Below are 27,738 nucleotides of genomic sequence, written 5' to 3' on the forward strand. Positions count from 1 at the left end.
ATACCAATTATAGTTATGGACTTAGACACTAATCCAACACTCCTTGCCACCCCCCAAAGCCTAAAAACTTTTGGATAAAGCCCGAGACCCGTAAAAGACCGAATCAACCCTACCCTTTGGCTTCCGAGACCATAACCGAGTACTTTCAAAACGGGGTGTTACATGTATGAACTAAGACATGGATTATAATCATTCTATCTGTTCATGTGTTGTTTCTCGATTTTCTATTTATGATGACTAACTAATTGAACAAATCAAATTAGTCCATGCTTGGCCAAACACTTAGGGTTTTCATCACTAAATCATCGAAGGGCACACAAATATCGCTTTTATCCCACATTGGGTAAAAGGAATGGATAAACTTTGACTCAAATTCTTGCTTGTACTTACTCATCAAATCACACACAACAATATGTTTTATAACACCAAGTTACTGGTGCGTTTACATATGTTAATGTGCAACCAACTTCTAAACTACAACTCACATGTCTTGGTTTCAAGAATATAAGATATTATCGTCTCACAATCACTCGTGGTAAAATCCATGAAGTGATTCAGATGAGCTTGGGTTTAATCCAATACTCGAATCTTATTCCAGAAGTACTCATGAACACTGTAGCAAACTTGTGCTATGTCTAAAAAACTTTAGACAATCTACATACGGATTCATGACAGTCTTGCCTCAATACCTACTTCCAAAGTATGTCGACTATGGATGGTTTAAATAATCTTATTATTCGGGAAGTCGAAACATGCGAAGTGAAACACATGAATAATCGAATCCAATATGATATCGAACTTTTGAATATAAATAAAACACCTTTTATTTAATCACCATATTGACTACACATTATTCATTGTATAATGTTTCGATTTATCAACTTAATACTTGAATTAGAACAATAGCTATCCCATTCTCCAAGCATGCACACTATGTTTACCTATGGTCCTTACTTTGTGAAATAGATCAATTATAAACATTTCTAATGACACTCATTTCACAATTCCAAATCCTTATCGCAAGTGTAAGAATACTAAGTCCTTGCCACTTACTGTAATCTGTTAGATTCTAAGCTTATATGCAGTGATCCTTTTGTAATGACTATGTACATAAGTCACAGAGACTTTGCCAATTACAAAACTTTCCATTGGAGATTGTTACAAGACAATTCCATAGATACGAAGTCTAGTATTCAAAGCACATTCCTTTGAACATCCTTCTTGCATAAAAGTTTTTAACTTACTCATAGATTCTTGATATCCAACTCCCATTATGGAAACTTTTCCATAATTTCCATATGACTATCCATTCTTAACAGAATCCTATCTATTCATAATTATATCAATATGGTCCATTCATTACTATACTTCCAACTATCCACAAGCAACCAATCCTTGGTAAACCTCAGATCGTCCTTAACAGTTGCTTAATAACTTTAGTCATATCCGGTTCTAGTCCTTTTTCCCTCTTAATGCCCTAGGCATTTGGAAAATTAGAACAGGGGAATATTATAGCACATGCAATCGATCCTATATCTGAAGCATATGGGACACGATTCATAATGTCTTACATAAAGACCTGATACTTTACCAGTCTCTTGCTTTAACATTTCCATATATAGAATTTCCTTATGTCGAATCTTTTCAACATAACATTCATATATGTCCTTGACTAAATTTGATTAAAATCTCAATCTAAACTTTTAGAATTGAAATGAAGTATAAGTTCCTCTCTTTTAATTATAGCAAAAGAACTTTTCAAACCCTGCAACTTTGCGGATTGAAACCTTTGTTTTCTATAATTAACATTGCTAACTCGCAACACTTACCATAATAATTATGCTCCCACTAGCATAATAATTGGTATCTTACTAGCATAACACTTACGCTCCCACTATCTTTGACATGTACCCAGAAATAAGTTGGACTTCTAGAAATCAATACTTGTTGACTTTCTTACCAAAGTTCAGATTTCTTATACGAGACGCTTCAATAAGGCTTTATCTAGGCTTCTCAAACTCATACACCTTTCCTTAGATAGCTCACATATGTGTCTAAACAATTTTAGAACTTACAACAATAAGTCTCAAATGTTTAGACCTTTTTCCATTTCTCACAATTCGAACTATGAAAAGGGATGCCGTAATCATAATCGAATTTGAGAATGCAAATATCACAATTGCTAACTCTTTAAAATCTACTTAGTGAAAGTGTTCCCAAACAATCATTTTCATGAAGCAGAGAGAAACCTTATGATACTTAGACTTTATGGTGTATGTGTTCCTGTAACATACACGTTTTGAAATCGTGTTTTATAATGAATAATATTGTGAAATACTATGTGAATTTGAGTATTAAATTCTAACAGATAGTTTTTACTAGAAATGAAGTAAAACTATGTTTAGAATCACTCGGAAAATATTGGAAGTCTTATGAGATTCCGATTAAAAGCCAAAAAGTGAAATTTAGCGAAAATATAAATTTTGGAATAAGTAAAATTTTATTATTGAAAGTTGTAGATAATCTCGTTAGAAACATTTAGGCGAAAACCTCATCGAAAACCGAGTTATAACGAAGAAGTTATGACCAATCGAAGATTCGCGACAAAATCGGCACGGTGCCGAATGACGTAAAAAGTGAGTTTTTGATAAACTACTTTTTAGCCTTAGTGATCTAAATGAAAGTCGTAGTATTCGTTAAACCGAGAAGTTCGATAAAAAGAACGCCAAAATCTGACTTCGTATAAGGAAGTTATGATTTTTCTAAGTTTCAGCTTAGCAGTAGACAACTAAAAACTCGAATTTTAGATCGAGTGATTTTTAGCCGACACAACCTAAATGAGAATTGAAGATCTCGTCAATAGTAGTACAACGGTAAAAAAGTCTGACGAAAACGGATGTCGGATGAAGAAGTTATGAATTTTTAACGAATTTTCCTGTCCCGGTCTGTTAAAAATAATAATATTAAAAATAAAGTCAAAATTAGCTGACGAAATCTAAACGAAAGTTGTAGAATATATTCCCGCCTACGCGTGCATATAAAGAACGTCAAAAACAGAGCCCGTATGCGAAAGTTATGGATTTTAGAAGTTCGGGGCACATTTTCCGAGAATTTTCGCATGAATAGTACCGACCACATCACCTCGCACGAAGCAGCCACGTCACCTCGCACGAAGAAGCTACGTCACCGAGACGTGCCGCGTCCGAGGTGCGACGTGTGTTGCTTCCGAGCCTCGCTTCTACGCCACCTGCCTCCTTGCGTGTCCGAAGCTCGCACCTGCCACCTGCTGGCTTCGCTTGTGCAACGCGTGTCGCATCCGAGCCCCTCGCTGGCACCGCCTCTTCTCGGCCGACCTTCGGACCTCACCCCTATAAATAGTAGACCTGCGAGATTTCTCGGGTAATTTTGAGAAATTGCCCTTTTTCACCCCTAATTCAATATTTTCACTATTTTGACATCCCCCGAAGCCCCGGTGTCATTTCTAACACCCGAAACACGCCCCGAAGTGCCCGTGAAGCCCGAAAAATTTATCTTTTCGGTTTTGAAGCTCTACCTTCACAGAGCCCGGTTTTCAATAGAGCTCCTGGTTTTCAACATAGAAAGTCATATTTAAAGCCGAAGTGCTGCCCAAATTACTATTTTGACCCCGGTTAATTCAAGGTGAGTTCAATATATAGGAACAATTGTATGTTATGTGTTATATGTGCTATGTGCTTTTCAGTGTTATTATTCTGGGTTATTTTCCCGTGTTATTTTATTTGCTATTTTAATAGCAAAAGTAATACCTTTGACCATGTGATCAGTGAAAGGACTTAGATTCACATTGGTACTAGTACGTAGCCTCTAGCCATGTAGAGCATGTCTCCGTAAGAGAATGACTTCTATTCTATGGCATTGGCAAATGGTTAGACAGGGCCATAAGCCTGAAATCTACCAAGATGTTAATCAGAAATCTTATGTCTTCTGTGCCACTTGGGCCGAAGCTTTATTGATGTATATCAAGTATGGAAATTGTTATGTCTCATTGATTGTATATCTTTGAATCAAATCAATGATTGAAATGGAAAGCTTAACACATGATTCACATATGCCTTTGTTGTTCCTTGTTTCTCTTTGCTTCTGCCATATTGAAGTATATATATAGCATAACGTTATATTGTATCTATTAGTGAACTCACTAAGCGTCACCGCTTACCCTCTCAATGTTTAACAAATTTGCAGGAGATAAATAACCAGTATAGTCATATACTGTCGAAAGGTTTAGAATAGTTGTAATATTACTTTTGTATTTAGGGTCATGTATATATAAATGTATAGTATCCTGGGTAGTTGTGTAATATATTACACTTTGTAATAGTCGGTTTGTATCCAGTCATTTGTAATCTCTTTATCAATGTAAAATATTGTTTTTATGAATATGCAAGTAGCATGTTTTGAAGTAACTATATTGTCAAATATGAAAGTTTGGGTCTTTCAGAAATACGAAAGTGAGGGTCTTTCAGTTCCTATCCATGTGAAATTGTTATTTCCAACCATTATCATTATATAAGGTCTATGGCAGATTCAAACTCATATGGACTGAACTTGTTCAATCTTAATTTATTGCCACTTGGCAGCACGAGGGCCTACCATGTCTTCCAAGTTGTTGAGCACCCTTACTGATCAATGAACTTTCACTGATCAAGGTGCTTTGCCTTATGAAAACAACTAAGAACTCATAGAACTCATATTCATAGTCAACTGTAACTGTAATGGGCACAGAAACAAGAATATGTCAACACGATATATTACAAAACTCAAGTCGTGTGCTAGTGATTAACAATAGGTTTATTCTTGATTTGTTCTTGAAACTTTTCAAGGTCTTTAAGACTCCCACTAACCTCTTGACATATAAGTTTCTCTTTGTCAAGAAACATTACTTGACAAACAAATATTCAAGAGTTAGTGCGGTTTCTTATCAAGAAAAACACTTCACATAATTGGTCTTAGTTGGTCTTTGTCTTATCCAAGACATCACAACTTACCAATTTTGTCACACCCCAAAACCAAGAACGGCGAAAACGTTCTGGGGCGGAGGACGTCATGTACAGTATCACAACAATGCAAAGTAGTAAACAAGCAACAACATCATCCATTGCATTAATAGTATAATTTTAATACAAGTGTGTTCTGTCAAATTTAATAGACACCAAAATATAGTTCAAAATGAAAGATGAGTCTTGAACGAGCTCCATCTTCCCAAAACCTGGCTCCGGTACCTGTCTACTAGTGACTTGAGAATACAAGTTATTTTGAAGGCGAGTATCAGCTTTAAAGCTGGTGAGATCATAAGTAAATTAGTGTATGTATTTGTACGAAAGTATTTGTAAGATGTTTTGTAAGAGGTTTTTGTAAGATGTTTTGTAAGACGTTTTGAACTCTCCTAGAAAACCCTATGTTTCCTACTAAAAGTAGCCTTCTACCAAGGCATCTAGTGTCTGTGTGTGTGTCTCTTGTAAGAGTATGTATTTTCCCAAATCTGACTATCATTAACCAAAAATATAGTTTTTACATTACAGTGCATTGTGTGAATGTTCACAAAGTGAATGTAATGGGAAAATGAAATAGTACTGTAGTGTTGTATTAAGTAACTACTGATGTACTAACTACCTTAAACCAATTATTATTTAAAGTACCATGTGATCGGCCTGTACCCTGCTACCGACTCATAGAAAAACGACGATGTAAGACGTCGTAAGAAATGACGTTTGGCACCCGTAGACTTGCAAGTCCCACTGTAGCGAGAAGCAAGGTGTAAGATAGTCAATCCAGTATAGATCTATAAACAAACTCATACACTCCCCACTTAAGAAGATTCTGGATACAAAAACGGTCATGACAGGTAGTGTCATGCCCCGTTTAGTGGCTCACATAACTATAATAATGTATATGTAATGTATGTGCCAGCTGTATTGTGTGTTCTTCCTCTGTCTAGCCTGTATTGTTTGTTTCTCATCACTATGTATTATGTTTGTTTCTCCTCACTATGTATTATGTTTGTTTCTCATCACTATGTATTATTTTTGTTTCTCCTCACTATGTATTATGTTTATTTCTCATCACTATGTATTATGTTTGTTTGTTATGACTCATGTATGAACTGACTCATTGTATGTTTCATTGTTCTAGTAATAGTATTAGTGTCTCCCTAAACTATACCTATTATAGTTTACTAGTAATGTGGTTTGTGTATATGAACATGTGTGTATACCTTTGCTACCCAAAGGTATTGAACTGAATGAAAGAAGTAACCTTTTATATCTATATACATATGCATAATATATAACTAGGATTCAAACGACCTTCGGACAAATAACCTTGATACCCTAAGTCCACAACCAAACAAGGAACAGGAAGTAAGGTAGGCTATCAGTCCCAAGTCCTTTCAATCCTACTTATATAACTATATCTACATAGATACACAGAATATAAGTTAAAAGAGTTTAAGTAAAAGCATTTGATATATAAAAGAGTTTGTAACACAGTTTGAAGTAAAACAGTTTGAAGTAAAACAGTTTGATAACACAGTTTGGAAAGTAAGAAATCCACTTGTTTGGTAGTTATTAATCACATGTGATTGATATAATAGCTCCAATTGTTCAACTTGTATTTCCCCCCCACCCCCCCATAAAAGCATTTAAAAACATTTAAAAGGTTAATTAAGGGGTATGAACTCACCTGTAGTGAGTGGTTTGGATGAACGGAATGTATAGGATGCTAAGTGTCAAGTGAAGACTTGTACACACACAATGATCCTATTTAACATATAATAACACATATATGTATTCAATTAGTCATAAAACAACTAATTAACCAGGTTTAAGACATCCTAAGACAAGTAAAACACTTGATTTAAGTGCTATAAGTCCTAAGGATTGCATCTAAGGGTGGTAGGACCTTGCATTTGAGTTTAGGGTTCAAGGGTAAACCTCTTTTGAGTTTACGGTTTTGTGACCACAATCCCTTGAGTTTACGGTCGTAAACCCATGAGTTTACGGCCGTAAACTCATGTTTTCTTTACCATGTTGAGTTTTGAAGCTTAGAAGGTCATAAGAAGCATTCCTACTTCATGTCTAAGCCTTTGGAAGAGATTAGGGCACCATTTCACTCCTTTGGGGAGTTTACGGTCCTTGGACCATTTCTCTTTGGGTTTACGGCCGTAAACCCAAATGGTTTATGGTCTTTTTGTTGTTTCAAGTACTAAGCACATCAAGGAAGGGATCTAAGCTAGTTTCCAAGGCTTGGTAAGGGACTAGGGCCACTTTGGCCCCTTTGTTAGGGTTTACGGTCCAAGAACATCTTGGACCGTAAACACCTTGATCTTGTGTTTCTTTGGTGTTTTCTTGATGATTTGAAGTGTAACAAGTCTTATAATACACTAGGGTAGGAGTACTTACTAGGTAGAAGCTTGAAAAGGTGCTAAAAGTCCAAGAACACTAGTGTGTGTTCTTGGTGTTCTTGGTGAAACTTGAAGATCTACACTTTTGGAATGATTTCACGGATGGAAGTGTGTAAGATCACTAGATTAAGTAAGATATCAACTTTTTACGGCTAGAAACACTTACAAGTTGAAGATCAAGAAGGAAAATCCGGATGCTACTTGAGAGGATTTGAGTTTGGATCTTGAAAATGTGAAAAAGTGGTAAATAATGACTAAGTGTCATATTTATACCCCCTTTTTGGGTTTACGGCCGTAAACACCTTTGTTTAGGCCGTAAACTCCAAACTCTTGGAGTTTTGGGACTTAATTGTTGCACAATAAACCTTAGGGCATCCTCTCTCCTGATATCTCCTAAAGTACTAACTTTAAAACACTCAAACTTATTCCAAAAAGCTTGAAAATTAGCAGAAACAGTTTTGACTTCTACTGAAGTGAATGGTTGTATAGAATAGAAATTTCGGGTTGTCACATCATCCCCCCGTTAGAAGGAATTTCGTCCCGAAATTAGAGTTTAAGCAAATAAGTAGTTACAAATAACTAAGTAAAAAGAAGAGGATATTTCAGTTTCATCTGATCCTCTCGCTCCCAAGTGAATTCAGGTCCTCGCTTGGCGTTCCAACGAACCTTCACTATCGGGATACGACTTTGTTTCGTTTGCTTGACCTCCCGGTCCATGATCTCTACAGGTTCTTCCATGAAGTTGAGGCTCTCGTTGATCTCTATCTCGTCGAGTGGGATTACAAGAGTCTCGTCGGACAGACACTTTTTCAAGTTCGAGACGTGGAAAGTAGAATGTACGTTACTGAGTTCGCGTGGTAAGTTAAGTTTGTAAGCTACAGGGCCGATTCGGGCAAGAATCTCGAAAGGTCCTATGTATCTTGGATTTAGCTTTCCACGCTTTCCGAAGCGTATCAAGCCCTTCCAGGGTGAGACCTTCAATAGAACACGGTCGCCCACCTGGAATTCCAATGGTTTCCTTCGTTTATCAGCGTAGCTTTTCTGTCGGTCTCTAGAGGCTTTCAATCGTTCACGAATTTGAACGATCTTCTCTGTCGTTTCCCGTATGATTTCCGGACCTGTGAGAGTGCTGTCAGGAACTCATCCTTTAGCTAACTGGGTATCCCCTACCTCAGCCCAGCACAGAGGGGATCTGCACTTTCGGCCATAGAGGGCCTCGAATGGAGCAGCCTTTATGCTCGTATGATAACTGTTGTTGTAGGAAAATTCGTCAAGGGGTAAAGGAGTATCCCATGCTTTCCCCAAAGTCTATCACACAGGCTCGCAACATCTTTCAAGGTTCGGATAGTCCTCTCACTTTGCCCGTCGGTCTGTGGATGGTAGGTTGTACTCATGTCCAGCCCAGTTCCTAGGGGAATATGTAGCGACTGCCAAAACCTCGAAGTGAACCTACTATCTCTGTCTGAGATAATTGATATGGGAACACCGTGCAGTCGTACAATCTCTCGTATGTAAGTTCTTGTAAGTTTCTCCATCTTGTCTGTTTCTTTGATAGGCAGGAAGTGTGCGGACTCGGTCAATCTATCGACGATGACCCACATGGTATCAAGTCCGCCCGTTGTCTTGGGCAACTTGGTTATGAAATCCATAGTGATCCGCTCTCACTTCCATTTCGGTATCTCCGGCTGTTGTAGTAGTCCTGAGGGTTTCTGGTACTCGACCTCGACCTTGACGCAAGTAAGACATTTACTTATGAAGGTAGTATCTCTACTTTTATGATAGGCCACCAGTATAGCTTTTTAAGACCAAGATATATCTTACCTGATCCTGACGTAGATGCTTACTATGCTCTTCCTTACTACGAGAGTAGATAAGTGTGTCATCTAAGAAGACGATGACTACTGATCCAAGTAAGGATGGCATCCCCTATTCATTAACTTCATGAATACTTCGGGCGCATTAGTCAATCTGAATGGTACTACTACAAACCCGTTGCGTCCGTAACGAGTTCGGAAGGCCGCCCTCTTGACGAACAAGACGGAGCTCCCCAGGGTGAAAAGCTTGGTCTTATAAAGCCCTTGCTGAGCAGTTCGTTAAGTTTACAGGACAGTCCTTGCATTTCTGCAGGTTTTAGGCGATAGGGAGATTTGATTGGATTCTAAGTTTATCCTCATGGTAGTACCCTCACTCGTAGTCTTGGGCACTCTCCGTCCTAAAGTTCATATCAGGAGCCATATTTGGTTCATCAATCACAGTTTCGTGTATACGAGTCGTATATAATTAAGACTGAAAAGGCAGTCGAATAAATAATTCTTCTTCAAGCCCACAGCCAAACAAGGAAAAGAAGTTGAAGCGGAATTACCAATTCTAAGCCTGTAGAACCTTGATTATATACCACCCTTGCGTATACCTTCTTCAGCGATAGATCAACCGTATGGGTCTTTGGGTTGAACTTGACGTACTGTACGAGTGGTACTCCGGGGAGGTTTGCTGAAGTGTCTTCGGGAAGGATACGAGACATAAGGTACTCTCTGCATGAGTACCTCGGAGTTCTGTAATGATGGCTTCGCTAGAAAGGCGATTTCGGAGAAAAGAATCTAGGCATGAAACTGGCATTGTGAGGATCGAATTTACTCAAGTTGAACATTAATGTCGGACTACTCGGAATAAAATGCGTTAGACTGGATAATAAAAGTTTTACAAAACATAACGGTGCAACTCTTACAGAGTCCAAGTATTTTAGTTTTATCTAAATGGCTACTGCTGCGAACAGGGTATACTACAAAAAGCGAGTACACGCGGCACGAGAGTCCCTTGACTGACGGGATCTCGCAAAAGACTAAACTCTAGTTGCACTAGTTTTTAACAGTTTATAAGTCTACTATTACGAAACGCCCTAGTATTTCAACGTGGTTCCGGAGTAGTCTCTCCTGCAGCTGTGATCCTTAGAATCTTCCCGTCTGCACCGGAGTTCTTTGTTATTGGACAATCCTCCTCGAGGTGTCCTATCTCACCACATAGGTGACATATCTGGCTTGCACCTGCATTGGTGGTGGGAGTGATGTGTCGGGTCAGAGTTACGTGGACACGGTCGCTTTCGCTGCTCCTCCTTTTCGAACAATTCCTCTTAAGGTGTCCAATTTTACCGCCACCAAAGCAAGCCTGGCTGACTCCGGTGTCAGGGACTGGAGTGATGGGTCGTGCCGGTGCTCCACAGTTACGAGCATGGTGCCCTATTTTGTGGCAATTGCAGCATTGCATTTCATGGCAAGCCCCATTATGATGAAAGCTACGCTTGTCACACTTTGTAAGCTTTCCCTCGTATGGTCTGATCGGTACTGGGATGGCAGGGGTTGCCACTTGTTGCTGTTGTATGGCAAGTCTTTGGGATCGCTTGCGCTCCTTTTGGGCTTGGCGCTTTCGTTTTCTTTTCTCGGTTTTACTACTTTGCAAGTCTGCGACTGTTATCATTTGTTGGTTTCCCGGATTGATACAACGGTTGGATTCATCCGCCCCTTTGTCAGCCTTGCTTGCGTTGTTAGCGTTGAGGTTTGCAAGGACAGCTGCCACGGCAGCTGATACCGCGGCTTGGAAAGTAGCGACGTCGATGTGAAGGATAGGGGTTTCGTTGCTCGGCTTGTTATTTCTGGGTGACGACATGATTCTGATATGGAAAAGAAAATGAGTTCGTGAGTGATGATGGTTGAACTTAGGAGTATTTCGACCATTTATGTAAAGAGTAGGAGTAAGTTCTCGAGGGTTTGACCTGCATCCCTATGATGCAGTCTTAGTGAAGAGTAGAAGTAAGTTCATAGAATGGTTACTAGACAATTGCTATTTTGCACTAGACTATCATTGGTTGGTGGATAACAAGATCCAACTTTTGACAAAAATTGGAAGAAATCCTTGAGCTAATTTACTAAAGCTCAAATTTTTTACTAGAGTGAGTTTCAGATAAATTCTAGCGATAGCGGGATGAAAGTATTTGAACAAAGATTGACACAGTAATTAGCCGACTGGCAATATCATTAATATTTAAGATGTAATACGTTTGGGGAAAATGACCTTGAAGTAGGTCTTACATCTTATACGAAGTAACAAAAGTTTTGACGGCATACTCGCCTAACTAGTAGGTACTTACAATACAAAGTTAGTTACTTAGAAAGGTAGTACTTAGAGCAAAGCTAGGAAGACTATTCTTTCAACCAGGGAAATAAAGGGAGAATATCTCCTACTGGGGACGGTTATCCCTTGGGTGAACCCTCAGTTCAGCCAGCAGACGCTCCATATCAAGTAAGTATCTCTCGTACACCCTTTGGCGTACTCGGAGCTCTATGACTTCAGCCCGAGTTTCAGCTAGCTCTTGTTGCAGGGTCTCATGGTCTCCCCTAGATCTGTCACGAGCATCTTCCAGACGAATGGTTCGGAGGGTATGCTTTCTCGCATTGGTGACAACTTCCGTGATTTGATGGACAGCTGTCCTGCCTTGAATCTCATTTCGGGCCACTCTGCGGACCAGGATTGACAAGACTCTGTCTGCTGAGCCCCCTTCGCTCGGGTCATAAAAGCTTTGGTTTCCATTAAATGGCATGGGCTGATCCTGCCCTTGGCTCCATGTTTCCAAGCTTTCCACCCATGGAGGTGTCGGGCCTTGAAAAGCCGGACGAGGGTTAGGATTTGGGACAGGAGCCATCGGGGGTAGCTTCTCAACTTCAGGCTCGGAGTCAGAACCATCTGCAAAGCCTTCAGCCTGGTGACCATCCATAGGGATTGGGTGATCATTTTCTGGCTCTGCTTCAAACCCTCCATCATTACCTTGGTTAGGGAAGTACAAGTTGTGGTGGGGATGGAATCCAACCATGTTATCTACGCGAGAAAAGGGATATAAGAATCTAACACATAAGTAGTTTATAGTAACACACAAAATACTCCTATAGTATTTTAGGTTTATGTTCTATTGTTCTCATTGTGGTATTGTGGGTAAGTTTTTAGACTTGTTGCAACCTCACAACCACACTTAGGCACATGCTAGTCAACCCCCGGATAATATAGTTGATCAGGCTATATCTTCCCAGTTTTGACTATATGTCTCTAAGTCTACTTGTGCTGCCTAACAATCGTAATACTTTTGTTCTGTCCTAGTGACACTGATTTTAGTATGAATGCAGGCATGTATACTTAATTAAATATTTTATTATTTAAAAGTATAAACTCTTTATCAGAGTATTTTAATCCCTAATGTATTTATAGTCTGTATATCTTTTATGGGTTGATATACTCAATTCACTATAAACAATGCTCTGATACCAATCTGTCACACCCAAAACCAAGAACGGCGGAAACGTTCTGGGGCGGAGGACGTCATGTACAGTATCACAACAATGCAAAGTAGTAAACAAGAAACAACATCATCCATTGCATTAATAGTATAATTTTAATACAAGTGTGTTCTGTCAAATTTAATAGACACCAAAATATAATTCAAAATGAAAGATGAGTCTTGAACGAGCTCCATCTTCCCAAAACCTGGCTCCGGTACCTGTCTACTAGTAACCTGAGAATACAAGTTATTTTGAAAGCGAGTATCAGCTTTAAAGCTGGTGAGATCATAAGTAAATTAGTGTCTGTATTTGTACGAAAGTATTTGTAAGATGTTTTGTAAGAGGTTTTTGTAAGATGTTTTGTAAGACGTTTTGAACTCTCCTAGAAAACCCTATGTTTCCTACTAAAAGTAGCCTTCTACCAAGGCATCTAGTGTCTGTGTGTGTGTCTCTTGTAAGAGTATGTATTTTCCCAAATCTGACTATCATTAACCAAAAATATAGTTTTTACATTACAGTGCATTGTGTGAATGTTCACAAAGTGAATGTAATGGGAAAATGAAATAGTACTGTAGTGTTGTATTAAGTAACTACTGATGTACTAACTACCTTAAACTAATTATTATTTAAAGTACCATGTGATCGGCCTGTACCCTGCTACCGACTCATAGAAAAACGACGATGTAAGACGTCGTAAGAAATGACGTTTGGCACCCGTAGACTTGCAAGTCCCACTGTAGCGAGAAGCAAGGTGTAGGATAGTCAATCCAGTATAGATCTATAAACAAACTCATACACTCCCCACTTAAGAAGATTCTGGATACAAAAACGGTCATGACAGGTAGTGTCATGCCCCGTTTAGTGGCTCACATAACTATAATAATGTATATGTAATGTATGTGCCAGCTGTATTGTGTGTTCTTCCTCTGTCTAGCCTGTATTGTTTGTTTCTCATCACTATGTATTATGTTTGTTTCTCCTCACTATGTATTATGTTTGTTTCTCATCACTATGTATTATGTTTGTTTCTCCTCACTATGTATTATGTTTATTTCTCATCACTATGTATTATGTTTGTTTGTTATGACTCATGTATGAACTGACTCATTGTATGTTTCATTGTTCTAGTAATAGTATTAGTGTTTCCCTAAATTATACCTATTATAGTTTACTAGTAATGTGGTTTGTGTATATGAACATGTGTGTATACCTTTGCTACCCAAAGGTATTGAACTGAATGAAAGAAGTAACCTTTTATATCTATATACATATACATAATATATAACTAGGATTCAAACGACCTTCGGACAAATAACCTTGATACCCTAAGTCCACAACCAAACAAGGAACAGGAAGTAAGGTAGGCTATCAGTCCTAAGTCCTTTCAATCCTACTTATATAACTATATCTACATAGATACACAGAATATAAGTTAAAAGAGTTTAAGTAAAAGCATTTGATATATAAAAGAGTTTGTAACACAGTTTAAAGTAAAACAGTTTGAAGTAAAACAGTTTGATAACACAGTTTGGAAAGTAAGAAATCCACTTGTTTGGTAGTTATTAATCACATGTGATTGATATAATAGCTCCAATTGTTCAACTTGTATTTCCCCCCCATAAAAGCATTTAAAAACATTTAAAAGGTTAATTAAGGGGTATGAACTCACCTGTAGTGAGTGGTTTGGATGAACGGAATGTATAGGATGCTAAGTGTCAAGTGAAGACTTGTACACACACAATGATCCTATTTAACATATAATAACACATATATGTATTCAATTAGTCATAAAACAACTAATTAACCGAGTTTAAGACATCCTAAGACAAGTAAAACACTTGATTTAAGTGCTATAAGTCCTAAGGATTGCATCTAAGGGTGGTAGGACCTTGCATTTGAGTTTAGGGTTCAAGGGTAAACCTCTTTTGAGTTTACGGTTTTGTGACCACAATCCCTTGAGTTTACGGTCGTAAACCCATGAGTTTACGGCCGTAAACTCATGTTTTCTTTACCATGTTGAGTTTTGAAGCTTAGAAGGTCATAAGAAGCATTCCTACTTCATGTCTAAGCCTTTGGAAGAGATTAGGGCACCATTTCACTCCTTTGGGGAGTTTACGGTCCTTGGACCATTTCTCTTTGGGTTTACGGCCGTAAACCCAAATGGTTTATGGTCTTTTTGTTGTTTCAAGTACTAAGCACATCAAGGAAGGGATCTAAGCTAGTTTCCAAGGCTTGGTAAGAGACTAGGGCCACTTTGGCCCCTTTGTTAGGGTTTACGGTCCAAGAACATCTTGGACCGTAAACACCTTGATCTTGTGTTTCTTTGGTGTTTTCTTGATGATTTGAAGTGTAACAAGTCTTATAATACACTAGGGTAGGAGTACTTACTAGGTGGAAGCTTGAAAAGGTGCTAAAAGTCCAAGAACACTAGTGTGTGTTCTTGGTGAAACTTGAAGATCTACACTTTTGGAATGATTTCACGGATGTAAGTGTGTAAGATCACTAGATTAAGTAAGATATCAACTTTTTACGACTAGAAACACTTACAAGTTGAAGATCAAGAAGGAAAATTGGGATGCTACTTGAGAGGATTTGAGTTTGGATCTTGAAAATGTGAAAAAGTGGTAAATAATGACTAAGTGTCATATTTATACCCCCTTTTTGGGTTTACGGCCGTAAACACCTTTGTTTAGGCCGTAAACTCCAAACTCTTGGAGTTTTGGGACTTTATTGTTGCACAATAAACCCTAGGGCATCCTCTTTCCTGATATCTCCTAAAGTACTAACTTTAAAACACTCAAACTTATTCCAAAAAGCTTGAAAATTAGCAGAAACAGTTTTGACTTCTATTGAAGTGAATGGTTGTACAGAATAGTAATTTCGGGTTGTCACAAATTTCAAATGTACAAGAGTAAGAAAAAATTCTACTCTACATTTGATTAGCGTTATAAACTGTGACAACCGTCAAATTTCGGTCAATTCAAAGTCAACAAGTCAAACCGGTCAACTCCAATAACCCTTGTATGCTAGGGTTTACGTTATGTAATCACTATACAATTCGCTATTTTAATGAGAAATCATCATTTGGAAAGTTCATGTGTTTGATTTTCCTTAGCCTTAACAATGCTAAACAACAAACCAAAGCGATAAAACACTATTGCACAATCATCGGGATTGTGTAAGACACTAAATCATGGCTTAACGGGGTTTATGGACCTTTCGTTGCGAAGCCGGACACTCAAAAAGATCACAAACGAAACCTCTCACAATCTCTTTCACTCAACCTCTCTCTATTAAAATCTCTCCCAAATCTCTCCCAAATCTCTCTCAAAAGTTCCTTTAATTTTTTGTAATCATTCGGGCCATCCCGACCCTTAACTGGGTCAAAAACCACTTGAAACGGGGTAAAAACGGGTAAAATAGGCTTAAGGACCCAAAACTGAAGCTTCAGGACCGAAGTCCCTGTCATAAAGGAAGACGACACACATTTGTCTGTCGTAAACTTACGACTCGCGTGTTTAGGACACGCAATGAGTATCAAGGAAGCCCCTATCATAAAAGAAGACGACATGCATGTTTGCGTGTCATAATTTTTCCGGTTTTTCGACTACGACTTCGTTTTAACTCCGTTTTTCATTATTTTAACGTGGGATTTTCACCCAAAACTTTATTTTATAAACTAAGGCCCCAAAATATATAAATCTCCAGGGTTTTTATAAAAATGTATTAAAAGAATTGGTGGTTGGACTAATTATTGAGGGAATATTTGCTTTTCCTTATTTTATGACAAAAGCAAGCCACCACCACCTCACTCTATGATCATCCACTCTTTCCCACTACTCCTTGTCTCCTTAGTGGACCTTTACAACCAATCTCCAGCTCTTCCCACGTTCTAAGAGCTGGAGGATTGATCCTCTCTCCTCATCCTCCATAAAAACTCTTTCATTCTACACTTAGCAACCAAGAACACTCTCCAAAATTCTCTCATCTTTTCTCTCAACTTCAAGAACTTCAAGGCTTTCTCCAGGGATTTCTTGCTTCAATTAGTAAGTATCTTCATCATTCACATAATTATTAAACTCCATTCTACTCAAATCATTGATATCTTACACAAGTTCCATCTTATTCGGTGTTAGATTTTTGAATCATCAAGACATCTTCTTAGTGTTCTTGAGTTGAACACTTCCTCTCTCTCACTTTCATCCACTGAAACCACATAAAGTGAGTTCATACCATACATTTACATGTTTTTCTTAAGTTTTAAGGGGGGAATACAAGTAAAATCATCAAGAACACAATTAAACTTTTTCTAACAGATTGCATCAGAAAAGATGGACGTTAATCACGGACTGTTTTGGCTAACTTAAAAATTTTAGTTTTCAAAACTGTTTCAGATGCAAGTAGTTCAAACTCTTAGCTTTAAAATGACTACTTGCACACCTCCAAATGATTTTTCTACAATTAATGGTGATTTTTACAAAACTGCCTGTCATTTCAGAGGCAAACCCCGACCAGTCTGTGATTATGAACATTTTCACCTCTGTTAGAGATCACTAAAAATCATGATAAAATTCACGAACAAACTAGACTCATATTCCAAACTCTCAAAATTTGCGGATTTGGATTTAGAGCTGTGATGATTTTTCTATAAATTTTCTAAGAACGGTAACAGAAACTGTTTTTAACGAAAAGTTGCTGTTAATTTCATTTCATCTTGTAACATGTTGAGCAAGGTGTATATCTTTATGTGACTATATGTTACTGCAATATATGACATTTTATCTTAATATTTAGACACACATCAGTTTACAAATGGATTTGGTCATATAAAATATAAAGAATAACAAGTGATTATAATCAAAGTACAATCGATACATTCAAACATTAAATAAACTATTTTGAATATAGTTTGCATACATTACCACGTACTACCCTTGGTTGATAAACTATAATAGGTATAGTTTATGATACATTACATAACACATACATTTAAAAAGGGTACATTTATACAAAGGATATTTTCATTAAGCAAGGTACGGCCATACGGTACCAAGTTTTCATAACACGAAATTCCGTTAATGACTTTGTGAGACAATTACTTCAAATTACCATTAAGTCCTGTATTGTAACCAGAGTCTCCTTGAGGGAGAGCGTGATACTTGTGTATAGATCTATATTGGGTTTGACAAACCCACACCTAAACTGCATGCAACAGTTAGACCGATAGGTCTGGGGTGACAAATGTCATAACATTTCCGACGCCTGAAGAACGTCGTTTTAGGCAACCTTGGTCATAGTATGGTTATAATAAACTCACATAAAGTATTAACAAACATTGGAATTTACGGGAACTTCATTAAAATTTAACGATTTTATGTCGATTTAAAATTGCATTGTTTTACTATAAATATGACAAATTACTTGTACATTTCGGTCTTTGGGTTTTAAGACTACATTTACACATTAAGGAAAATATTGGATTTTTCTAACACAAATACTACTTTTACAAATGAAAAGCTTATGAACTCACCAACCTTTGTGTTGACACTTTTTCAAACAACTTGTATTCTCAGGAAATCATTAAACAGGTAATCAAGTGCTTTTGAGGATGGGACGCTAAGGCGTCTACTATTTCATATTTTATCAACATATTGTAATTGATTCGTAAACATGTAATTCATACAATGATGTAATATTTTTTCAATTATATATATGTTGGTTGTGTTTGCTTGAATTACTATTACAATTGCTGTTATGATACTATACATGAAGTCCTCCACCCCCGGACGTTTCCGCCATCCTTGGTTTGGGGGTGTGACAGATTGGTATCAGAGCGCAGTTTATAGTGAATTAAGTATATCAAACCACATAAGATATACAAACTATAAACACAATTGGGACTAATAGTCTCTGATTTGTGCATTTTTCAAATAAATATACTTTTAGAAAATAAATGATTCTTTTTATTAAAAAGTATAAATACATGCATACATGCTCACATAGTGTCATAACTACAACAACATAAAATAAAAGAAGAGGAGTTGTACATTATGGGTATGCCTTGGTATATGTAAATCAAGTCTGGGAAGGATATAGCCTGATCAACTATATCTGTCCGGGAATTGACTTGCATATACCGGGGGATGGTCAGGATGGACAACAAATCTAACAAACTCGTCTTACCGCTAGTACGCCTCATTCACGAAGCCGGTCTATAAGGGGGGTATAAGGTTGTTGCCTATAAAATGGCAACTTAATGGGTGTCCACTCTCACCCACCGCTTCCTTGATCGGTGGAGGGTCGTTAGCCGAACGGGTAAGACAAGGACTTATAAATTCTCATTAAAAGTATGATGAATATTATAAAGTAACTAAATGCTTTAAAAACTCAAAACTAAACATTTACAAATACTATAGGAGTATTTTGTGTTACTATAATAAAAATATTTTATACTTTCATTTTACCTCATAACCCAATGTATTGGGTCAATAAAAAGTATAAAATCGTATGTATCGTAAACATACCGGAAAACAACGTAATAATATACTTTATGTATAAAAGATTTCTCTCCCTATAAATACACTTTTACTAAAAGTACATTGGTTTACGACTTATGACAGAACCATGCCGCCAAGAAGAAGACCAAGACCTTCCAGCAACACAGCAACACCTCCTCCGCCGCCGCCTCCACAGTTTGATCCCGTGATGTTCCAGGCTGCAGTAACAGCAGCCGTAGCGGCCGCAATGTCACATATAGGGACCAACGGAGCTGGTGGTTCGGGATCGGGAGCTACACACTCTATCCACGGAGACAGTATGTGGCGTGCAAAAGAGTGTTCATACAAGGACTTCACAAATGGCAAACCCGACAACTTCAATGGAAGCGGGGGAGTCATCACGTTGATGCAATGGTTTGAAAAGACCGAAGTAGTCTTTCAGGTGTGCTCCTGCCCCGAAGCGAGCAAGGTTAAGTTCGCAACCTTAACCTTCACCGGCCGGGCCCTTACTTGGTGGAACTGCCGGGTTAAGTCACTTACTCTCGAAGTGGCTAGCTCCATAACCTGGGCAGAACTAAAAACGTTGATGATGAAGGAGTACTGCCCGAGAGGTGAAATTCAAAAGCTGGAACAAGAACTCTGGAACCTCAGGATGACGGGCTCTGACCTTGAAACCTACACCACCCGATTCAATGAATTGGCTCTCCTCTGCCCAACAATGGTTACTCCGGAGGAGAAAAAGGTGGAGCGATACCTTTGGGGACTGTCTCTCCACGTGCAAAGTAGTGTCCTGGCTTCAAGGCCAACTACTTTTGACAGTGCCAGGGAGCTGGCACAACAACTTGTTGACCACCGAGCCGGTCATAATACTACAACCACCACCACTGATAAATCAAAAGGGGGAAACAACAAAAGGAAGTTCTGGAACGAAAAGAAGAGCCAACCAGCACAGGACCCCGCTAAGAAGCAACAAATTGTTGCTGTCCATGCTGCCACTAATGCTGCCACTACTGCTACCACTCCAGCACCACCGAAGCCATATGCGGGAAAACTACCTAAGTGCAACAAGTGCAACTTTCACCACAATGGTGCTTGTAGGGAGATGCACTGTAACAACTGCGACAGGAAGGGGCACACTGCTCGTTTCTGTAAAGCGCCGGCTCAACCAATCAACCAAGTCGCCAGTACGGGGGCAACCCGGACCTGCTACAACTGTGGAGACGCAGGTCACTTCAAAAGAGACTGCCCCAAAGCACAAGCCCCTAATGCTGGTGGAGTAGGAAGAGTCCTGGCAATAGGACACGGGGAAGCAGTCGAGGATCCCACGGTGGTTACCGGTACGTTTCTCCTCAATAACTCTTATGCATGCGTACTATTTGATAGTGGAGCGGAGAGGAGTTTCGTGAGCCACCAATATAAACATTTACTTGAACAAAATCCCCAATCACTAAAGGATACTTATGTAGTAGAAATGGCAAATGGGAAAGTAGAAAGCACTAGCGATATATACTCAGAATGTAATCTCACTCTAGACAACCATACATTTAAAATTGACCTGATGCCAGTCACCATAAAAAGCTTCGACGTAATCATCGGGATGGATTGGTTAGTTCCTCACCGTGCCGACATTCTATGTTACGAAAGGGTCGTTCGCCTCAATCTACCAAATGACGAAACCCTTCTTATCTATGGTGACAAACCTAGTGCGAATTTACAAATCATCTCATGCATCAAAGCCCAAAAGTATCTCCGGAAGGAGTACCACGCCTTCTTAGCCCACATAGTAGACAAGAAACAAGACGTGAAAGACATCAAGGACATCCCCGAAGTGTGTAACTTCCCGGATGTGTTCCCAGAGGATCTTCCTGGTGTACCACTCGCACGACAAGTCGATTTCAGAATTGACTTAATACCCGGAGCTACCCCCGTAGCCAGAGCTCCATACCGCCTCGCACCATCAGAAATGCAGGAGTTGTCCAGTCAATTAACCGAGCTTTTGAACAAAGGGTTCATCAGACCAAGCTTCTCACCTTGGGGAGCACCAGTCCTTTTTGTAAAGAAGAAGGACGGATCCTTTCGCATGTGCATCGATTATCGGGAACTAAACAAGCTCACCATCAAAAACCGATATCCTCTGCCCCGAATCGACGACCTTTTCGACCAACTCCAAGGAGCAAATTTCTTCTCAAAGATCGACCTAAGGTCAGGCTACCATCAACTACGAGTTCAAGAAGAAGATATTCCCAAAACTGCATTCAGAACTCGCTATGGACACTACGAGTTTGTGGTGATGTCCTTCGGTTTAACAAACGCACCTGCGGTATTCATGGACCTAATGAATAGAGTGTGTCGACCCTACCTAGACAAGTTTGTAATCGTATTCATCGACGATATCTTGATCTACTCGCGAAGCGAGGAGGAGCATCGCCTACATCTACGCCAAGTGCTAGAGACGCTAAGAGCGGAGAAGCTTTATGCTAAGTTCTCTAAGTGTGAATTCTGGATTAGAGAAGTGGATTTCCTTGGACATGTGGTAAGTGAGAAAGGCATACATGTGGATCCCTCCAAGATCAAGGCAATCGAGAATTGGTCAGCACCCAAGACGCCAACCGAAATTCGACAATTTCTTGGGCTTGCTGGCTACTATCGAAGATTTATACAAAACTTCTCCAAGATTGCGAAACCACTCACCACTTTGACGCAGAAAGGTGTGATATTCAAGTGGGATAATAAACAAGAAACTGCTTTCCAAACGTTAAAACAAGCCCTATGCAGCGCACCGATCTTGTCTCTCCCAGAGGGAACCGAGGACTTCGTAGTGTACTGTGATGCTTCGAATCAAGGCCTCGGATGTGTGCTCATGCAGAGAGGGAAGGTTATCGCGTATGCATCGAGACAGCTTAAGACGCACGAGGTTAATTATACTACGCACGACCTGGAATTAGGAGCAGTGGTATTCGCTTTGAAGATCTGGAGACACTACCTCTACGGCACGAAATGCACTATCTTCACTGATCACAAAAGTCTTCAGCATATCCTCAATCAGAAAGAGCTCAACATGCGACAGAGGAGATGGGTGGAGTTGCTGAATGACTACGAGTGCGAAATTCGTTATCATCCGGGCAAGGCCAATGTAGTGGCCGATGCTCTAAGCAGGAAGGAGTACTCGGGCCGCCGAGTAAAATCCTTAACAATGACAATCCATTCCCACCTGACCATACAAATCAAGGAAGCTTAACTGGAAGCTTTGAAACCAGAAAAGGTGGCAGGAGAGACATTAAGGGGAATGGATAAAAACTTAGAAGTCAAGGAGGATGGAGCACGTTATATCATGAACCGGATTTGGACACCGAAGTTCGGTGGACTCCGAGATGTCGTCATGAATGAAGCACACAAGACTCGATACTCCATCCATCCCGGGTCGGATAAGATGTATCTGGACCTCAAGAAATTATACTGGTGGCCGAACATGAAAGCTGAGATTGCTACCTATGTGAGCAAGTGCCTGACTTGCGCTAAGGTCAAAACCGAATACCAGAAACCATCCGGGCTATTACAACAGCCGGATATACCTGAGTGGAAGTGGGAACGAATAACAATGGACTTCATAACCAAGCTGCCTAAGACATCGGGCGGTCTTGACACAATATGGGTAATTGTAGACAGATTGACCAAATCAGCACACTTTCTTCCAATAAAAGAAACCGACAAGATGGAGAAGCTGACTAGAACGTACATCAGAGAGATTGTACGACTCCATGGTGTGCCGATATCCATTATCTCCGATAGAGATAGTAGATTTACCTCACGGTTTTGGCAGTCTCTACAAAAATCATTGGGAACTAGGCTTGACATGAGTACGGCCTACCACCCACAAACCGACGGACAGAGCGAGCGAACCATTCAAACGTTGGAAGACATGTTAAGAGCTTGTGTGATAGACTTCGGTAAAGCATGGGATACCCATCTACCGCTTATCGAATTCTCCTACAATAACAGCTATCATACTAGCATCAAAGTCGCTCCATTCGAAGCTCTTTACGGTCGCAAATGCAGATCACCCCTGTGTTGGGCTGAGGTGGGGGATACACAGCTAGCTAGAGGGCAAGTCTCTAATAGCACTCTCACCGGTCCAGAAATCATCCGCGAAACCACCGAAAAGATCGTACAAATCCGAGCACGACTTAAAGCCTCAAGAGACCGACAGAAAAGCTACGCGGACAAGCGGAGGAAACCCTTGGAATTCCAGGTGGGAGACCGAGTCCTTTTGAAAGTCTCACCCTGGAAAGGCTTGATACGCTTCGGAAAGCGTGGGAAGCTGAATCCAAGATACATAGGACCTTTTGAGATTCTCGCTAGAATCGGCCCCGTAGCTTACAAACTCAATCTACCCCGCGAACTTAGTAATGTGCATCCTACCTTCCACGTCTCGAACTTGAAAAAGTGCCTATCCGATGAGACTCTCATTATTCCACTCGAGGAAATCGAGATCAATGAGAGCCTCAACTTCGTGGAAGAACCTGTGGAGATCATGGACCGGGAAATCAAACGAACGAAACAAAGTCGTATTCCCATCGTGAAGGTACGTTGGAACGCTAAACGAGGACCCGAATTCACCTGGGAACGCGAGGATCAGATGAAACAAAAGTATCCACATCTCTTCCCAAACTCTTGAAATCCCAGTCAAAATGAAAATTTCGGGACGAAATTCCTTCTAACGGGGGGATGATGTGACAACCGTCAAATTTCGGTCAATTCAAAGTCAACAAGTCAAACCGGTCAGCTCCAATAACCCTTGTATGCTAGGGTTTACGTTATGTAATCACTATACAATTCGCTATTTTAATGAGAAATCATCATTTGGAAAGTTCATGTGTTTGATTTTCCTTAGCCTTAACAATGCTAAACAACAAACCAAAGCGATAAAACACTATTGCACAATCATCGGGATTGTGTAAGACACTAAATCATGGCTTAACGGGGTTTATGGACCTTTCGTTGCGAAGCCGGACACTCAAAAAGATCACAAACGAAACCTCTCACAATCTCTTTCACTCAACCTCTCTCTATTAAAATCTCTCCCAAATCTCTCCCAAATCTCTCTCAAAAGTTCCTTTAATTTTTTGTAATCATTCGGGCCATCCCGACCCTTAACTGGGTCAAAAACCACTTGAAACGGGGTAAAAACGGGTAAAATAGGCTTAAGGACCCAAAACTGAAGCTTCAGGACCGAAGTCCCTGTCATAAAGGAAGACGACACACATTTGTCTGTCGTAAACTTACGACTCGCGTGTTTAGGACACGCAATGAGTATCAAGGAAGCCCCTGTCATAAAAGAAGACGACATGCATGTTTGCGTGTCATAATTTTTCCGGTTTTTCGACTACGACTTCGTTTTAACTCCGTTTTTCATTATTTTAACGTGGGATTTTCACCCAAAACTTTATTTTATAAACTAAGGCCCCAAAATATATAAATCTCCAGGGTTTTTATAAAAATGTATTAAAAGAATTGGTGGTTGGACTAATTATTGAGGGAATATTTGCTTTTCCTTATTTTATGACAAAAGCAAGCCACCACCACCTCACTCTATGATCATCCACTCTTTCCCACTACTCCTTGTCTCCTTAGTGGACCTTTACAACCAATCTCCAGCTCTTCCCACGTTCTAAGAGCTGGAGGATTGATCCTCTCTCCTCATCCTCCATAAAAACTCTTTCATTCTACACTTAGCAACCAAGAACACTCTCCAAAATTCTCTCATCTTTTCTCTCAACTTCAAGAACTTCAAGGCTTTCTCCAGGGATTTCTTGCTTCAATTAGTAAGTATCTTCATCATTCACATAATTATTAAACTCCATTCTACTCAAATCATTGATATCTTACACAAGTTCCATCTTATTCGGTGTTAGATTTTTGAATCATCAAGACATCTTCTTAGTGTTCTTGAGTTGAACACTTCCTCTCTCTCACTTTCATCCACTGAAACCACATAAAGTGAGTTCATACCATACATTTACATGTTTTTCTTAAGTTTTAAGGGGGGAATACAAGTAAAATCATCAAGAACACAATTAAACTTTTTCTAACAGATTGCATCAGAAAAGATGGACGTTAATCACGGACTGTTTTGGCTAACTTAAAAATTTTAGTTTTCAAAACTGTTTCAGATGCAAGTAGTTCAAACTCTTAGCTTTAAAATGACTACTTGCACACCTCCAAATGATTTTTCTACAATTAATGGTGATTTTTACAAAACTGCCTGTCATTTCAGAGGCAAACCCCGACCAGTCTGTGATTATGAACATTTTCACCTCTGTTAGAGATCACTAAAAATCATGATAAAATTCACGAACAAACTAGACTCATATTCCAAACTCTCAAAATTTGCGGATTTGGATTTAGAGCTGTGATGATTTTTCTATAAATTTTCTAAGAACGGTAACAGAAACTGTTTTTAACGAAAAGTTGCTGTTAATTTCATTTCATCTTGTAACATGTTGAGCAAGGTGTATATCTTTATGTGACTATATGTTACTGCAATATATGACATTTTATCTTAATATTTAGACACACATCAGTTTACAAATGGATTTGGTCATATAAAATATAAAGAATAACAAGTGATTATAATCAAAGTACAATCGATACATTCAAACATTAAATAAACTATTTTGAATATAGTTTGCATACATTACCACGTACTACCCTTGGTTGATAAACTATAATAGGTATAGTTTATGATACATTACATAACACATACATTTAAAAAGGGTACATTTATACAAAGGATATTTTCATTAAGCAAGGTACGGCCATACGGTACCAAGTTTTCATAACACGAAATTCCGTTAATGACTTTGTGAGACAATTACTTCAAATTACCATTAAGTCCTGTATTGTAACCAGAGTCTCCTTGAGGGAGAGCGTGATACTTGTGTATAGATCTATATTGGGTTTGACAAACCCACACCTAAACTGCATGCAACAGTTAGACCGATAGGTCTGGGGTGACAAATGTCATAACATTTCCGACGCCTGAAGAACGTCGTTTTAGGCAACCTTGGTCATAGTATGGTTATAATAAACTCACATAAAGTATTAACAAACATTGGAATTTACGGGAACTTCATTAAAATTTAACGATTTTATGTCGATTTAAAATTGCATTGTTTTACTATAAATATGACAAATTACTTGTACATTTCGGTCTTTGGGTTTTAAGACTACATTTACACATTAAGGAAAATATTGGATTTTTCTAACACAAATACTACTTTTACAAATGAAAAGCTTATGAACTCACCAACCTTTGTGTTGACACTTTTTCAAACAACTTGTATTCTCAGGAAATCATTAAACAGGTAATCAAGTGCTTTTGAGGATGGGACGCTAAGGCGTCTACTATTTCATATTTTATCAACATATTGTAATTGATTCGTAAACATGTAATTCATACAATGATGTAATATTTTTTCAATTATATATATGTTGGTTGTGTTTGCTTGAATTACTATTACAATTGCTGTTATGATACTATACATGAAGTCCTCCACCCCCGGACGTTTCCGCCATCCTTGGTTTGGGGGTGTGACATAAACCTTTCTTAAGATTATGTCACTCAATGTACAATCTTGGAGTATGACTCTAAGATTTGATCTTGCAACGAAGTATGACTCATCTTCTTGATTTAACCATTTCAACAATTCCTGATTCCTCTTCTTAGCCATACAAATTCTCTAAGGTGTCCTTAGAGGATAAATTGTGACATTGTTCCATAATCACTAGGATTATCATAAAACATGATACTAAAGTACTCTCTTTTCCTTTCATATTGGAGAAACTTTTATCTTTCTGCTTAATTTGATGCTTCTTATTCGTTCTGCTATACATTGAAACTTTTTCAATGATTCAGAATTACACTTAAACTTGTAAGCATAACCATATTTACTAAGCTTTTAGTAAATCATGACGAATAGTCTTATCGTTCTTTGTGGTGGACCTGACTAATGCACAACCAAGTGTACCCGATCCCCTAGTCCTTCACTTGACTCACCTTTGTATGTGAACAAGGAATTAGTCTTAATTTCCCAAAGATGAAAATTCTCATTCATCATGCAATACAAGTTGCATGATCCTAAATTTCTGTCTAATTGAAACTTGAGAATCTTTCCTTATTTTGTAAATTATGACACTACCACAAACGAAAGAATCAAATCCATTTTCAATATTCCTAACAATATACAAATACCAATTTTCACAAATGCCATTGCAAGGAAATATAAATAAGATAAAATCAAAATTTTATTCTTTATTTATAAAATGCGGAAAACTTGTCCTTACAATGCAAATACATATAAAAACTATGATACTACATATTTCTAAGCAATTTATCATAACTCCTAAGTGGCAGCTCAAAATTTATCGAACCATGCGACCGAAATCCATCTCTTCGCGATCAGAATCAGCTTACTCTTCTTTC

The 27,738-nt window shown here is 38.8% G+C and overlaps 2 long non-coding RNA genes across 2 annotated transcripts; both read left to right on the forward strand.

Moving 5' to 3' along the window:
- Positions 1 to 16,531: 16,531 nt before the first annotated feature.
- Positions 16,532 to 18,493, forward strand: LOC145120770 (uncharacterized). Its single transcript, XR_013714353.1, has 3 exons — positions 16,532 to 16,805; positions 16,896 to 16,980; positions 18,333 to 18,493. It is a non-coding gene; the product is annotated as an uncharacterized LOC145120770 (long non-coding RNA).
- A 6,248-nt stretch (positions 18,494 to 24,741) lies between these two features.
- LOC145119020 (uncharacterized) lies at positions 24,742 to 26,766 on the forward strand. The gene is made up of 3 exons (XR_013713596.1): positions 24,742 to 25,078; positions 25,169 to 25,253; positions 26,606 to 26,766. It is a non-coding gene; the product is annotated as an uncharacterized LOC145119020 (long non-coding RNA).
- Positions 26,767 to 27,738: the final 972 nt, after the last annotated feature.

The sequence above is a fragment of the Lactuca virosa genome, chromosome 6 (genome assembly GCF_052849685.1).
Source record: "Lactuca virosa cultivar CGN04683 chromosome 6, Lactuca_virosa_CGN04683_v6, whole genome shotgun sequence".
Taxonomy (NCBI): Eukaryota; Viridiplantae; Streptophyta; class Magnoliopsida; order Asterales; family Asteraceae; genus Lactuca; species Lactuca virosa.